A 17,668-nucleotide genomic window follows, 5' to 3' on the forward strand; every position below is an offset into this window, starting at 1 on the left:
AATATTAAAGTACTGGCTTTAAATTTAGCCAGACACAGCTGGATGAGTTCCTCCAGCCAGGACAGGAGGCTCTACTGTACACAGAGAGGGGCGGGAGGGGGGAACAAGCTGCCCAGCCGTGTGGAATGCTACAGAACCCTAAACAGTCAATACACACTAGCCAAATATTTGACCAAGATATCCAGACACAGCTGGATAAGCTCCACCAGTCAGGACAGGCTAATAAGATACACTCCACAGACATTCACAACAGCGACATATCATAAACACTTGAATTACTTATCTAGTCTCTCGAAACAAAATTTTGAGAAAAAACACATTGCCCAACGTTAGAAAGCATCTTGAATTACATTGCTTGAAAAATAATTTTATTTCGAAGGAATTATGGATCGTGAATTCTTCGAGGAAGTCGTGGTCACACAGCATGCCGCCCCATATATCAGGGAGCACTTTGGATCAAGGCATGGTCTCTTTCAAGACAACGATCTGAAACACACAGCAGCAAGGGCGAGGCTTATAGAAGAATGAGTGAACTGGGTGAAAACTCCAGCCGAATCCACAGATTTAAATCCAAAAGACATGGTATAGCATTCGCTGAAAGACTATGTTTGGAAAACTGCTAAACCCAGCACGAAGAACTGATACTGATACAATGTCTGTTGATACTGATACTGTATGTTTAGGGCTGTTTCACCACTCCTCCTTTTTTTGCTTATAGCAGTACTACTTACGGTAGTTCTTAAGAACAGTACAGTAGGTACTTACAGTAGTACTTCTCGTGGTAAGAAAGTTAGGTGTTAGCATAAACTATTAGTAATAAATAATATTAAACTTAGCACTGTAATAAATTATGCTTATATTCAATTCTATTCTGCTCTGAGAATGTAGGGGGAAGGAAAAATTCAGTGGTCTTTTCAGTGATGAACTTGTCAAGCTGTCAACAAAACGTTTTTTTTTTAAATAATATTACTATTTTACTATTGCTACTATCTAAGTCTCTGTGTCTACATTGTTTGCAAACAAACCAGTTTCACAGGTATTTTCAACCCCCAGCCACTGTTGTTTCATCAGTTGTTATCCTGTAAAGCGCTTTGAAAAGCCACCTTTAAAGAATATCCCCCCATGCATCACACAGCTGCCAGCGCACCTCACCGTGACAGGCCACCACTGCCTCACACCACACAGCTGCCAGTGCACCTCACTGTGCCAGGCCACCACTGCGTCACACAGCTGCCAGCGCACCTCACTGTGCCCAGCCTTCCTAAATTAATATCGTTTATGACCTTCAGATGCGTCATGCTCCTCTGCTTTTTATGCTTAGCTACTAAAATTTCCCTTTAGTGTTAAGATTCCATATAAATATTGAATACTAAGTGGATTAAAATGTGCACAGTAGAGAGATTAAATGATTAAATATTTTCACTAATGACCAGTACACCACAAGCCTGAAAGCACAACATTATTAATAATATATTCCGTGTTGCATTAACGTTGGAATGCTGTGTTTACAAGTGTAGAAAGAAGCGATTATATTCCCGATTATAAAACAGATAATTCTGGTCCTGGATTGGCTGACACCCTTCTGAAGTGGTGCCAAAATCTCTGGTATACGCACACCCCAGAATTTTGACTTTTTACTGTGTGATAAAGACATTTTAAAGACTACTTCTTAGCATAGATCAGAAAGCGTAGATAAAAAAGCTTGGATTCTCATGTATCTGATACACATATCTTTTTCTGTTGTCTTTGTTGCGTTCTTGAGGATCCTTCTGATATTTTGAGCTCTCCTTGATAAGTGTCGCAGTTTAAATCATTTTAGTTGTTGGAAATGATTAAACGCTCTGTTAAAAGCAAGGGAGTTTTTATGTCTGTTATAGTAAAAGAAAATGCCTGACGAACTAGGGATTGAACAGTTTTTCAGTGGTTGTACAATCGATGGAAATGTTCAAATAAATGTGCTAAAGAAATAAACAAAAAAAGTCATTTATTCCTTTATCATATTGGCTAGCTAATGTCCTGTCCTTGTTAGTTAGATCAACGAAATGCTGTGGTGTTACTTTTTGTCAATGAAAAAATGAAGTATTTCCATTTAAAATGACAGTTACAAAGAATATGGACCAGCATATTACTTTGAGTTTACAGCTTGTCCAATGTCATTCATTATTAATACTATTAGTGATATCTTTGGTAAAGGCTTTGATGCATAAAATAATTGCATAATTAAAATAGTTATGATAAAGGTAGGTCGTGTATTTTTGCCCAACTGACCAATCTTGCTTTCATAAAATATACCAACTTTTTAATGACTGATGATTAACATGCTGTAATACACAGTTTAAATTTAAAAGCTCAAATGCTGTACTTGAGAGGTTAAGCTTTATAGGCTCCTCCTGGCGGTTTTACAAGGTGATTCCGGATACTTTTAACACAATCTCATTTGCATATGGTAATTTTCTGTATGACGTCAAATGACGCGTTATACCGTGGCGTACCCCACGTGTTTTGAATGGCTCCATCTGTACCTTGTTCTAATGCATTTTTTTTTCTCCGTGGCACTAACAGGCTTCCATAGATTAATCTAAGCAACATCTGTTCATGCTCTTTGAGAGAGCTAGAGAATCCAGACAGGAATGAACTCACATATTCTCCCAACACTCCAACGGAAATCTGTATATCTTTATAATGCAAAGTATTATTGTCTTTCACACTTCCCCTTTGTCCATCAGATTTCCCATTATTTTAATATCCAACCATTCCCACCTATTTCTTTTATTTTCTTAACAGACAAGAAAGATTCCACAGTATAAGCATCACTGGACAAAATTCAGTTCTACTTGCTCCATTGCAGCCTGTAAATGGAAGTACTGTAGTTTTTAGCTGTAGCCTGTTGATCGAAATCTTCACATCAAGCTAGAATCGGAATATTTTTTTTCTTTCAAACATTCTAATGGGTAATAGGGTAGAATATGTTTGGTGTGCAAAAAGAAAAAAATAGATATTATAGATTGATCACATTCTCTACCATATACTGTAGGATATTAACATCTTCCCATTCATCATGTTTATATTAATGTTTTAATTCTCCATATTTCTGCGTATGTGTAAGTTAATGGTTTAGGTTGTTCTGTGAGAAACAGAATGAAGATTAAGTGGTTAACTGTACAACTGAAACTGTCCTGTGTCCTAAATTTGGTTCTGCTTTTTTAGCCCTGAGCAGCTTGACCAGTACATGCACGTCCTTAACTGCAGACCGTTTTTAGTGTCTCTTAGTGTCTGAGCTAAATTGATTTTGTAATTTATTCTTCTGCACACAGTTTCTATCCTTGATTCTTGAATAAAACTATTTACAGCTTTGGCCAAAACTTGTAATTCAAGTCACACTTCTAATAAAGCAAATTGCATATATCTCAACTGTATCTTTATTTTCCAAAAAAGTCACCACCTTACAGTAAACTCACAACTGACCAGCATGTAGGCATGTACAATATCAAATCTGTGTTTTTGCTAATAAATGATTAAACTCATTTCCTTTATCATGAATTAATCAAGATGTTGAAATTTGTATTTGAAAGTGCACACACTGTACTGAAAAAATCAGCCAGAAAAGTTAATGAACTAAATAAATTGATCAACTGAAAAAACTTCTCATTTACAGCCAACATTATTAGTAGGATCACAGCACTGTATCAGAAAATAATGTAAATGGATAAACAAGAAATTACTGTGTGTCACTTATTATATACTGTACAGTTTATGTATCGGCAGCTTGATATCCGCCAGCTCTGAATTTGACTTGAGACTCAGGGCATTGACAGTAAAGAAGTGTTCCGCTTTAGCATTTGTTGTACCTCATGTGTGGCAACCTGTCGTACAAAACCTGCCAACCATTAATTTATGTTAATCATGATTGTATGGAGAAGATGAAAACTATTTGTGCAAATATCCTGGTTGTCCCATTTATGGTTTGTAGAACTGTAGATCTAATAATCTGTAGGCTTGTTAACAAATATCAGAATTTCAGCAATTTTACCATAACAAGACAGGCAGTTAATAAAATTGTAAAACAGCAGTGACAAATGTACACCATCAGAAGTGGGGAATAATAAAGTTGAAAGTCCCAAAAGTGCTGTTTACTATCTCCTACATTCTTCAAGGAGCACAGATGTGTTTTTTAATATAGACCAACTTATCCTTCATTGCTAGTTAGAACAGCAGTAGATCTGTTCCAGACCTGTGCTATATGGCACCAGATTGGAGAGAAGTTCAGTTCTAATTAGGCACGCTGTTTATTTAAATAAATTTGTATGACTGAAATAATGCTATTCAAGTACACTTTCCTATCCTAATGCAGTATCGTTACACAATGGATTTCAATTGAACATTATTTATCATCCTTTATTTCAGCACATTTCTCATTGATACTAGGGCTTAAAACAAATGTGCATTAATGCACTAAAAATAAAAAAGAAATCCCAAACTATACTTCAGCATATACTAGACATACTGTTTTACTACAGATACTGTTATTACTTTATTATATTTAGCAATACTAGAATGATTAAAAATAAAATAATCAGAGACAGAATAATTTCTTCTATTGAAATTTTAATCCATTTACATTGTTATTTCTGTAACCTAAAACTAATCTAGAGCAGAGTGCACAAAAATGTTCGAACTAAAATCTGATCGAAAATATCAGTTAAGTAATGTTGAATATCTGATGTACTGGTACTCAATGCACTAAAATACTACCATGGTACTTCACCGAAGATTTCACCGTTTAGCTTAGTACTGTAGAAGTGATGACTAAAGGTCAGAGACGCTCACCGGCATTTCCTCAGGAAGGAGTGTATAGGCTGCTCATTTCCACTAAACAGAAAAAAGCTGACCACTCTGCAGTGGGTTTTTGCAAGGCTGTTACTATTACTCTCAGTCCTTATTATACAGTTATGTCAAACACACACTATAATGGAGACATTTCAAACACTATTCAATTATGTGAAGTCAATAATATTTTACTATCTGAAAGATTTTCTGAAAACACATACATTAAATTTACTAGGAAAGTAACTAACATACAGAATAGCAGCCCCTCATATTTATCTTCTAATGCCATTGTGCTGCAAGAGTGGTTTTAATTTCATTATTGGCTATTATTATTATTATTATTATTATTATTATTATTATTATTATTATTATTATCATCATCATCATCATCATCATTATATTTATAAAGCAAAATGCAAGTACTGTACATGCTGTCTAAAATGTAACTGTTAAGTGAAAGTGTTATGTTTTCACCAAGTTCAATGAATATTTAAATATTTTCAATTTACAAAATCTTGATACTGACTTTACAGTATGTACTATATGTTGTATGTCCATACTGATACTGTATTTGTTGATTATAAGATTAAAGAACTCATGTTTTACAGTATACAGCAGTTCAAAATTATCTAGTTCACTGTCAGCGTTCAGAAATAGTCACAGCGTTCTTAGCTAGTCACTGTTCAGAAATTTGTTCTTTCACCATACTTTTCCATTTCAAATATTTGTATGTTCTTTTTCTGAAGAAAATTAATATTTTAACAGCTCTTGTTCATTTAAATAACCTCTAAGTTTATTTAATGTGTATCTTTATAAGATAAATACAAAATAATAAACAATATGAGTATGTGGATATGCTCATATCAACAAATCAGCTACGTGGCTGCATGCAGCTAAAGCAATGAGTGTACTTCCCTTTAAGGCATGTTGGGTGACAAAACTCACTGTCTCATAAAAGCATTGAGGAAATTGAGGTGAACCTTATAGGTAGGCAATTAATACAGGTTTAAAACAGCATGAAGCTCTGCGATTTCTTTATTTTAATTTTTAAGTATGAGAATTTTGTAATTATTTTCATTCTGAATGTAATTTAGAATGTTATGTATATGGATATTCACAAATTCTGTTTTGTTTAAGTTACTAAAGCTACTTAAGTTACTGGCGATGTATTTTAAAAACAACAGTTATACAAACTGATAACTAGAATTAATTATATATCAAGTTTTCCAACACAAAGAATTCTTACACATTTAACAGTTGCCACAGATAAGAAATTAAAAGCTATGTGAACTAAACATATTCAATAATGAATGTTCCTGAAATATTTTTTTTCATTTTTAACATTAATGGGGAACTTTAATATTAAAAACTAACTCAAATTACAATCAGCTCTACTATAATATGATAGTTGTATTCCTGAATAACACAACATTTATGGAAAGCTTGTGTTGTACTGTAATAATAATTAAGGGGTAAGGGGAAAAATGTCAATAAAACACCAGCATGGTTGTATTTTCTTCCAGTTTTATATATTACTGTTTTATGTTATTTTATCAAAATAGTGTTTTATTGAAAGTATCATTCATGCATTGAGTAAAGCATGGGACAATTGAAAAAAATCACATGAGAAGTATTCTTCAAACTTTCTTGCAAATGTATTAAAGAAAGTTAGCAAAGGAAGAGGGAAAGAGGAGAGAAAGCAATGAAAATAGAGGAGCGTTTTACTTTTTATCATTTTAAGTGAAAATATTTTTTTAATTCAAAATATTTAAACAAATTGTTCCAACTTTCAGTTTCAGTTTCAGTACTCTTTCGTGCATTATAAATTTAATTGTTGACTAAATCTGACAAGTATAAAATGGGGATTATCTGTTTATATGAAGAATGATACAATGATGCATCACATTAATTATTTTGTAAAGTTAGCTACTGTAGGTGCTTAGATACAGTACCATTGTAGATTACTATAGTCACAGCAAAATCCATTTTTTTAAATAAGTGGTTAGGAGCTTGCATGGAAAGCCTGCAAAATGCTTGCAGCTTTGTAGTTTAATATGGTATTAAAAGTATTTTTTTTGCTCATGAAAAAAAATAAAAACATTTTCAGTATTGTGAGGCATTGATCACAATCTTTTATAAGTTGGGAAGAATTTTAATGTAATCAAATGCAGTAGTTATATTTGATAAAGGTCTGCCCCTTTCTAATGATAAGCTAATACTTTTATATATATAATGAATAATGGATCATGAATAAACTCCTTTATTCTGGAAATGTCTGAAAAGGGATCTCCGTTGTGTCACGGAAGCCGGATTGGTCTCCTGTGGAGGGTGATGTTTAAGACCTTGGGCGAGACGGCGATTCTGGAAAAAGGGCCATGAACAGGGCTCAAGGAAGATTTATTGGTTCTCACAGTGAAGTAGGGAAGTTCATGCAGACGTGTGCGGAAAATCTGTAGGCAAACATATCCAAGGAAGTTCAAAGGGAAGTCAGGAAGCAGTCCATAAGTCCATTGCCGGTAGATCCATCAGGAGACACAGACAAACAGGAACACAGATGAGACAAGACGAGACGAGAATCCAGGAAACACAGGGCTCCTTTTCAAGCCCGAACTCAGTGGGTCGGGGAACGTAAACAGGCCTGTGCCCTCAGGCCACGGATGTGGGGTGACCTGGTACTAGGCAGGCCATCGAGCTACCGTGTACCAAAGCTGAGCCCCAAAGGCAGGAAGGGGTCAATTTAAATAGGAAAACTAAAACAAGGCACACAAGGAAATAATGCCGGTAATGATTAAAAAGACTAACATGAGGAGTTCGGTGACCGTAACGCCTTGGTGGATAACTGGTGTATTGGCTTGAACTGGTTTGAATAGAAATTAACTGTCAGAGATGGACTAAGCATTTTTTTCTCAAAACAATTGTGCTTAAACAGAGACTTAGCTGTATAAAATACACTAGATCTCTGTGCATCAAATTATTAAATATTAAAATTCCAGCTAGTTATTGAGAAATATTTTTTTTCCTTAGGTCTGCCAATCTGTGTTCTAATTGCAAGCATGTACACACTCTACTGCCTCTTCTTTTCCATTCTTCTTGAAAATGGTTTTATTGACCTTCAAAGTCTAAAACAGTGTAAAAACAACTTTTCAAATGTTGGTTATTTTTAATATTTTAAATATAAAAATAAAAATATGAAATCAAGTTTTATAGACATTTCAAAGTATGACCTTATTAAGAATTATGGTAAAATGGAAAGATCATGGAACAACATCTACTTTTTTAATTAAGTGTGAGCTATTGTTGGTGCTATGGTTACTTTGGAAATGTTTTAACACTTATTTTAATTACATTTCTGATGATCAGCTGGGACAAAGATCATATGGGTTCTTCAAGATTGTTTGTGGTGTTTCTTGGAATGTACTGTACATAAAAATTCACAGCCTAGAACTTCCAGTATTTAAACCATCATATATATATATAGTATTGTATCATTATTCAATCTTCAACTGAAGACAAGGAATTTTTAACCTGCATAAATACTTTTAAATGTTTATGTAATTCAGGATTATATACTATACAGTATATAGATACACATTCAGAAAGAATGTCTGTTTGAAATGATGCTACTTACTAGTAAGAATTTAGAATCAGGGCTCTAATCATTGCTACAAGCTTCTTGTGAGTAGAATAATTCATCTTAATCTTACGTTATCTAATTCTCAGTTAATATGTTCATATCATTTATCAAAGAGGAAGCATGGTTGAGAATAGTGCTGCTTCACAGCTTCACATTTCTTATTTTGTTATTTCTTTGCAACTGCTTGATAACATCTTGTGCCATCATTTCATCTTGACTACTATCTTCTGTGTCTGAGGCTGTAACACAGCCGCACATATTTTGCTTGACTGTTTTTGCTCTGCACCTATCTAAGGAAAGTATCTGTCACTGAGCATCTGCTTGTTGTTTTCCCATCATGAAATTTTACATCAATTTCAGTAGTGTTTACTGGTCTTTTTGGCAATTGCGCACATATGGCTGAATTACTAACTATACTAACATGAAGGGAAGATAGGTGTAAATTGGGAGGAACAGTGGTGCTAATAAAGATTTGAATATTTCATCCAAGTCTGAACATTTTCCTTTAGTGTAACTGTGAAACCTTGTTCTTTACTGCTGTTTTTGAGTAAAATCTACTATTATCTATGTTTTAAATTCATTATGCTCCTTTTTATACAATAACTTATTATTTTAATGTTTCTTAAAAACACTTTCTATCTGTCCTTATATTTATCTTCATTTACCTATCTCTTGGCAAAGTTTAAAACGAGGAGCCCATTCAGTTCATCAAGCCCAGTTTTCTCACCTCTTTCTTGTTTCTTTGAAAAAACGAGGCTTCTGATTTTAATTAGCAGGGAAAGAGTTATTGCTAGGTCTGTAGTCTACGTATCCAGTTATGGAGATTAAAGTCACTTATTTTGATGTACTATATTTGGTACTTATGCTCTGTGCAAGGTTTCACCACTAGCATTAACAACAGTCACTGTCATAACTTTAGGGCCATGGCTTCATTAACCTGTTAAAGTGATTTGATGATGATGCAAAGATAAGGTGTCTTATATTTACAAGAGCTAATTCACGGGAAGGCTTTTCTCAATTCAGTCCTCGGGGCAAACTATTCTACAGACTACAGTGGCCTACAAATCTACAAAGATTTGTCATTTGACTCTTACCAGAAGCTACTTGACATCTTTTGTTGCCTCCATGGGAGATCCTATAAATATGGTTTTACCTTGTCCACTCAATACTCTTGATAGAAACAGGCACCACATTCACCTTTTATGCCTAAATAATCTTGGAATCACCGATCATTGACTGGAACTGAAATGTTTATATACATTTACTTTATATTGTGGGTATTTAATTCTAACGCAATACTATAACCTATAGTATATATAGCCTTGAGATTTATTCATATACTTGACAAAAACAAAATACATGATATATATTCATGTTATGTAATGGTTTTGTTCCTTTTTCAATGGAGGGATGAATTAATCTGGTAGCATTGTATATAAGACTAGATTTTATATTTCCAGTAAATATATATACAGTGCCTTGCGAAAGTATTCGGCCCCCTTGAACTTTTCAACCTTTTGCCACATTTCAGGCTTCAAACATAAAGATATAATTTTTTTATTTTATGTGAAGAATCACCAACAAGTGGGACACAATTGTGAAGTGGAACGAAATCTATTGGATTTTTGAAACTTTTTTAACTAATAAAAAAATGAAAAGTGGGGCGTGCAAAATTATTCGGCCCCTTTACTTTCAGTGCAGCAAACTCACTCCAGAAGTTCAGCGAGGATCTCTGAATGATCCAATGTTGTCCTAAATGACTGATGGTGATAAATAGAATCCACCTGTGTGTAATCAAGTCTCTGTATAAATGCACCTGCTCTGTGATAGTCTCAAGGTTCTGTTGAAAGCGCAGAGAGCATCATGAAGACCAAGGAACACACCAGGCAGGTCCGTAATACTGTTGTGGAGAAGTTTAAAGCCGGATTTGGATACAAAAAGATTTCCCAAGCTTCAAACATCCCAAGGAGCACTGTGCAAGCGATCATCTTGAAATGGAAGGAGTATCAGACCACTGCAAATCTACCAAGACCTGGCCGTCCCTCTAAACTTTCAGCTCAGACAAGGAGAAGACTGATCAGAGATGCAGCCAAGAGGCCCATGATCACTCTGGATGAACTGCAGAGAACTACAGCTGAGGTGGGAGAGTCTGTCCATAGGACAACAATCAGTCTTACACTGCACAAATCTGGCCTTTATGGAAGAGTGGCAAGAAGAAAGCCATTTCTCAAAGATATCCATAAAAAGTCTCGTCTAAAGTTTGCCACAAGCCACCTGGGAGACACCCCAAACATGTGGAAGAAGGTGCTCTGGTCAGATGAAAGCAAAATCGAACTTTTTGGCCACAATGCAAAACGATATGTTTGGCGTAAAAGCAACACAGCTCATCACCCTCAACACACCATCCCCACTGTCAAACATGGTGGTGGCAGCATCATGGTTTGGGCCTGCTTTTCTTCAGCAGGGACAGGGAAGATGGTTAAAATTGAGGGGAAGATGGATGCAGCCAAATACAGGACCATTCTGGATGAAAACCTGTTGGAGTCTGCAAAAGACCTGAAACTGGGACGGAGATTTATCTTCCAACAAGACAATGATCCCAAACATACAGCAAAATCTACAAAGGAATGGTTCACAAATAAACGTATCCAGGTGTTTGAATGGCCAAGTCAAAGTCCAGACCTGAATCCAATCGAGAATCTGTGGAAAGAGCTGAAAACTGCTGTTCACAAACGCTCTCCATCCAACCTCACTGAGCTCGAGCTGTTTTGCAAGGAAGAATGGGCAAGAATTTCAGTCTCTCGATGTGCAAAACTGATAGAGACATACCCCAAGCGACTTGCAGCTGTAATCGCAGCAAAAGGTGGCTCTACAAAGTATTAACGCAAGGGGGCCGAATAATTTTGCACGCCCCACTTTTCATTTTTTTTATTAGTTAAAAAAGTTTCAAAAATCCAATAGATTTCGTTCCACTTCACAATTGTGTCCCACTTGTTGGTGATTCTTCACATAAAATAAAAAATTTATATCTTTATGTTTGAAGCCTGAAATGTGGCAAAAGGTTGAAAAGTTCAAGGGGGCCGAATACTTTCGCAAGGCACTGTATATAAATAGTGAGAAATTATTCAAAAGTGAAAAGGTCTCAATAGGGCTAAAGGAATATACCATCTTCAAGGTACCTGTCTCTCTTTTGAAGAGACAGCACATATACAAAACCATCTCCAGTGATCCTCTGAACAGGTATTATAAGCATCTCAATTAGCTCAGAGGAGTAGGTTATTCATGCAGAGCATTTTCTGACAGCTCATTTTCCTCATGTGGAATCTTACTCCCTCTGAAGTTATTCTGCATCTTTCCCCCAGTAAGCAAGCAGCCATCTTTGGCCTAAGCCCACACCACAGGTTCTTTGTTTTGAGCCAAGATGATAGCTTCATAGCCACCTTACAGTACAGATGCAGCCATTCAAAATGGGTGAGGTATTTCGCGGCATACCCCGGTGGGCGTGTCGCGGTATCACACAGTTCACGTGTGTCACGTGGCTAACTATCCGGCGTCGCCTTGTAAAACCGCCAGGAGGAGCTTAACCTCTCATGTACAGCATTTGAGCCTTTAATTTTGAACTGTGTATTATAGCATGTTAATCATCAGTCATTAAAATGTTGATATATTTTATGAAAGCAAGATTGCTCAGTTGGACAAAAGTACACAACCTACCTTTATCAGAAATATTTATGCATCAAAGCCTTTACTGAAGATATTACTAATAGTTTTAATAACGGATGACTTTGGACAAGCTGTATACTCAAAGTATAATTTCTTTAGCACATTTGTACAAGCACTTGGAATCTGTCCAAGCCATACTTTGTCGGGCATTTTGTTTTACTTCAACGGGCATAAAAACTTCCTTGCTTTTAACAGGGCGTTTCATAATTTCTAACTATGAAAATGATTTAAAATGCGACACCTATCATTCAACTAGAGCTTAAAATATCACAAGGATCCTCAAGAGCACAGCAAAGAGTGTATTAAAAGACACTTGTATTTATCAACGCTTTCTTTTCCGTATACCAGATGTTATGGAACCACTTCAGAGGGATGTCAGCCAGTCAGATTCCAGGAATCGGCACTTTAAAGGAAAAATACACACCGGTATTCCATTTCTCCCTAACGATTTTAAGCATCGAAGTATTTAACTAGCATGTGAAATAGCGTGTGAAAAAGTGGTAGTTTTAAACTTTTCTGCTAATATAATATGGAATCGCGTATCTAAAGAATTCGTGTGCTGCTACAGGGCTGTGTAGGGCTGTTTCGCCTGCCTGTTCATGCGAGCTGTCTTGTAGCCTACTGGTCTAGGTGCATGCCTACCACCTGGCAGGTTGTGTGTTTGAATCCAGCTAGTGCTGGACTTTTCATTTTTATTTATTTTTTAATCGCGTAACATAAACATATTACCGTATGCAAACTGTACTGTATACAGTATGTATATGTATATTTAATGTCTTAACTGTGCCCGTTTAAGTATTGAATATTCATATCTAATTTTACCACTGAAGGGAAATCTTAGTAGCTGAGCATAAAAAGAATAGGAGCATACTGCAACGCGTGTGAAGGCCATAAACGATATTAATTTTAGAACATAAACATACAGTATATGGCTGGTCTTGGTACTTTAAAGAAAACATACACGAAACATGGTTTCATTATGACCAGAATCGGTCTTGAGATATTTTTAACTTGATTTACAGTATTTGAGAGGTATGTCTTAACACCGATACTACAGTGCTTAAGTACTGCTCACGTATATGTTTCTAGGTTTATATTATGCATTTCATACGGTCAAATTACTTTTGAGCAACTAATAAGAAGCGCGAAACGGTATGCGTTTAAGTTTCGTTTTGTGCTGGGACCCGTGGATTGATTAGAGATATCAAGTACAAACAAGTCATTTGTATGAGGTCTTCTGCTCAGAATGAAACGCTAAAATGTAATGTAGGCTCTGAATGGGTTCAATTATGATTTGGGCTTGATTTAGGTCGCTGCCTTTCATCTAAAACCCTACTTGAATCCTTCTAAACTAAAAATCAGTGTTAGTGAGTTCTAAATAAAGAGGTATCCAGGTAACAGTGAAACGGGCGGACAGTCTGGGGAGATCGCCCGTTTTCCATGTAAATAGTTCCCTGGTTCCACACCCCTTGGTCTTAAAAACACCCCCTTCTCTCGCTCTCTCTCGGGTCACCTGATCATTAGCTCGAAAGATTTGAGTGCTTTGTGTATATTCTAATGGTAGTGGGGGCAGGGTGTGTGGGAACAGGTTTGGTTGAAATTGCATTGGAGATCTATGTTCTTCACACCTGAAACATTTTCTCTGAAAGCATTTTCTTCGCAGTTTAACCGATCTTGTTACAGCATGTTATAGTTTACTATTATTAACCATATTAATTTTAAGTGCTTAATGTAGAATCTTGTAAAAATATATTTTCATTGTTCAAATATACATTAAGTCTGACTATCATATAATAAGTTAAATACAAAACTAAAGAAAAAATAGGGTTAAATATAATTCAAAATATTTTGCTAACAATGTTAACTGTTTATGAATAATAAAATGTATTAACTAAGGAGTAGGATGGCACAGTTGTTAGTATGTTTTTTGTTTTGTTTCTTTTTCATAAATACAACAGTAGTACCTGATGTCTCAGTGGCTTTCAAAATTAAATTATGCATGCAAACCTGTGAACTAGAAAGATAACTAAGATATCCATCCATTTATAATGGTGGCAAAGTGGTTAGCATTGCTATCTTGCAGCACTGGGGTCCTAGGTTCAATTCCTGCCATCCTGTGTGTGTGGGGTTTACATGTTCTCTCTGGGTTACATGGTTTTTCTCCATATGTGTGATATGACTCCCTCTCGCACTCCAAAACATACTGGTAAGTTAATTGGTTTATGGGAAAACTGGCCCTGGTGTGTGTGTGTTTGTGTCTGTCTGTCCTGTGATGGACTGGCACTATGTCCAGGGTGTATTCTGCCTTGTGTCCGTTGCTTACTGGGATAGGCTCCAAATCCTCTGTACTGGATAAAGAGATTAGAAATGGAAGTAAAGGCACTGTGTGGATGGAACTATACACAGTGTTAGAAACCCACTATGAAATGGCAGCATCTCACTGAGAATAAAATATTTGATAGTGCTGGCTTTAGGAAACAGCCTTTCCACCTCTCTTGCACATCAGTATCCATACCTAGTTATTTAAACAAATATACTAGGTATGGATACTGATGTGCAAGAGAGGTATAATGGCAGAAAACAAAAACAAAACATTATTGGGCCAATTCAGCCGAGGAGAGAAAGTGCCTGCTTGAGGATATCGGGTTTAGTTTCAATGTATGCATGGTAAGCCTCAGAGGATCAACGGCCGAGTTGCTTGATGAGATACTCAGGTATGCCTTGGTGAGCAGTGGAGGATGCGGCCCCTGATCTAAAGGAGTGCCCGGAGAATTGTTTAGGAGGGTATCATGATACAGCCCTTCGCATTTGCGAACAGAGGGGCAGTAGGCAAAGCTCCGGCAGAGGTGAGAAGATGTGCGTAATGGGATAGAGGCTCGTAAGGGCTTATGTAGGAACAGAGTTTGAAATAATACATGAGAGTGGCGGATCCGAGTTGATTGGTTTTGCTTTTCTTCAGATAGAAGGTCAGTGTCTCGGAAGATAAGATGGAGATGTTGGATAAGCAGGGTTGAGGAGAAGGATCGAAGGATGTGGAATTAGCTGTCATTTTGGAGCACCTTAGGAAGATAAAGAAGGCTAACAAGAATAAAGATTCAAGAGGGTGGTCGACCCAGGGTGAGTGGTAACCTGACCTGACAACGTTGATGCAGGATTCAAGGATGTCTGAGGTAAGTGGTGTGCGTAGGTTCGGAAGTGGTTTTCAAGCCACTGAAAGCCTTTAAGGAGAGAGATTTGAGGGTGGGTAAGGGATGGACTGATCGTGCCGAAAAGGAGTGGATGCCGCACAGGTATACTTTGGTGGTGGATGCTCGTACCTTGAGTGAGTTTCTACGATAGCGAACGAAGGATGATACGGTGAGAATGTCGAAAGAACGAAATTTTATGTTCGCGGAGAGGTGGAAGGATTGGAAGCCCTTCCAGGCAGTGCAGTAAGAATCGAGAGTTCAAGGGGCGATCCCTAAGAGGATAGTTTGCTGGGCCAGCTGGAGATAGCGATGGAAGGGATAATTCAGAGGAACGTGAGTTCCGAATAGGGAGATACTGTGCACGGGTTCGGTCTTGCATCTGGTGCCAAGTTCCTGAAGCGAGAGAGAGAGTCAGCTATCTCATTAAGGCGGCCTGGAATATGAGCAGCTACACGGATGAGTAGATGTGTGAGAGAAATCCATTTAAGGCGGCAGAGGAATTTCATGATGGATTGGGATGAAGACCTTCCTTTGTTGATTATATGAACTACTGCATGGATGGCCGAATGGATGAGGATGGTTTATGTTTCCAATTGTGGCCCCAAAGAGAAGCGGCAACGACAATTGGAAATATTTCTAACAAGGCCGGTGACTGGTTGGCGAGAGGGATTGGAGAGAAATCAGGAGGCCAAGGGGCCGCAAACCATTGGCCTTTGTAATAGCCTCCGAAACCGACTGAGGCGGCTGCGTCTGTGAAAAGCTGGATATCTTCAGTGTCAGAGAGGAGGTCATCGTAGAAAAGAGATATGTCATTCGAGTTGGCCAAGAAAAGCTGCCAAAGCCTGAGCTCGGATTTGCAGTTGGCTGAAGGGCTTACGTGGTGGTAAAGAGAGGGCACGGAAGAGGCGAGGTCGAGAAGGTAGACTGTCCTTGAGGGATGATACGCATGGCGTAATTGAGGTGGCCGAGCGGAGAGAGAAGTTCCCTCTTTGTGCGAAATTTGGCGGAAGAATAGACAGAGATATACATCTGGATCCTGTCGATTTTGTCGCGAGGCAGGGAAGCGGAGAAATTGATGGAATTGAGGGTGATCCCGAGGAATTGGATTATATGAGAGGGGCCAGTTGTTTTGTCCATGGCAAGGGGTACCCCTAGTTCCTAAAAACAGAAAGAAGTGTGGTGGAGACTCTTGCAGGTGGGGTGTAAGGAAAGTCTATGGTAAGAAAATTGTTGAGAAGGTGGACGAGAAAAGGAAACATAGTTATTCGAGGGGATTCAGCCGAGAGCTTCGGCTAAGGTACCGAAAATGTTTTGGGCTACTCCTATGTCCGAAGGTAAGGCGGACTGCGGAGAACTTGTTCCGCCAATGAACTCCAAAGAGGTGCCAGAGGTCTGGGTCAGGAGGCATAACTTTAACAGCACTGGAGATGTTGGCCTTAGCGAACCAGGCGCCCAGACGGACCGCTATGCCAATGGGATTGATGTGGTATGCAGGGAATGGGGAAGAGTCAAGTGGGCCAATCACGAAACCATTCTCGACTTTGGATGCTAGCAAGGAATCAACGAACTGGGGATCGGCGGTGGCAGATTGCAAATTTTTGCAAAAGACGGAGGAAGAAGAAAGTGTGCACAGGCCTGGTGAGAATCTGAAGGAAAGGCCGTCAAGTAAGATGTGGGTGGAAGAGGGGTCGGGGTGACAGAGCAGGTCGGAAGCAAAAGTGGGGATGTCAATTGGGATAGACAGAAAAGTCAGTAGTCATTTGGGAACGCTGAAGGTGGAGCGAGCATGGAAGGGCCAGCGGGGGCAGGCAGAGCGAGCATGAGCTTTGCCGCAGAAGCTGCAAATTTGAAGGAAGCGATGAAGGGGAGAGGTACATGTCGAGGAATTGAAGATGTTGGAAATTTGTTGGCCTCTGATCATCGCGATGGGGCGACCGCGAACATCTTTGGACCGGGAAGGTTTGAATAAGACCTGGCGGGAGAATAGATGCTGTGGGGGAGAAGGGGCGGAGTCGAGGTTGGGCTTGCGGACGGTATCTGGGCAAAGATTTGATTAATGTGTCCGAGAGGAACAGAAGTCTCAGGAAAGAGCTTGGACACCGGTGAAAGTGCAGCAGTAAAGCTCCCCGGTAAGTACGCTGGTTCCGTTGGAGTAGGCGGGCAGCGGCCTCGGCCAAGAACTGCTTATGGTAATCGTAGAACAGGGAGCCCTCGAAAAGGACGGATAGATCGGGGATGCTGTGCATGTAATCGTTGAGTTCCTGACGACGTTGGGGAAAGGCGGAGCACGTGATGT

The sequence above is a fragment of the Lepisosteus oculatus genome, chromosome 5 (genome assembly GCF_040954835.1).
Source record: "Lepisosteus oculatus isolate fLepOcu1 chromosome 5, fLepOcu1.hap2, whole genome shotgun sequence".
NCBI classification, from domain to species: domain Eukaryota; kingdom Metazoa; phylum Chordata; class Actinopteri; order Semionotiformes; family Lepisosteidae; genus Lepisosteus; species Lepisosteus oculatus.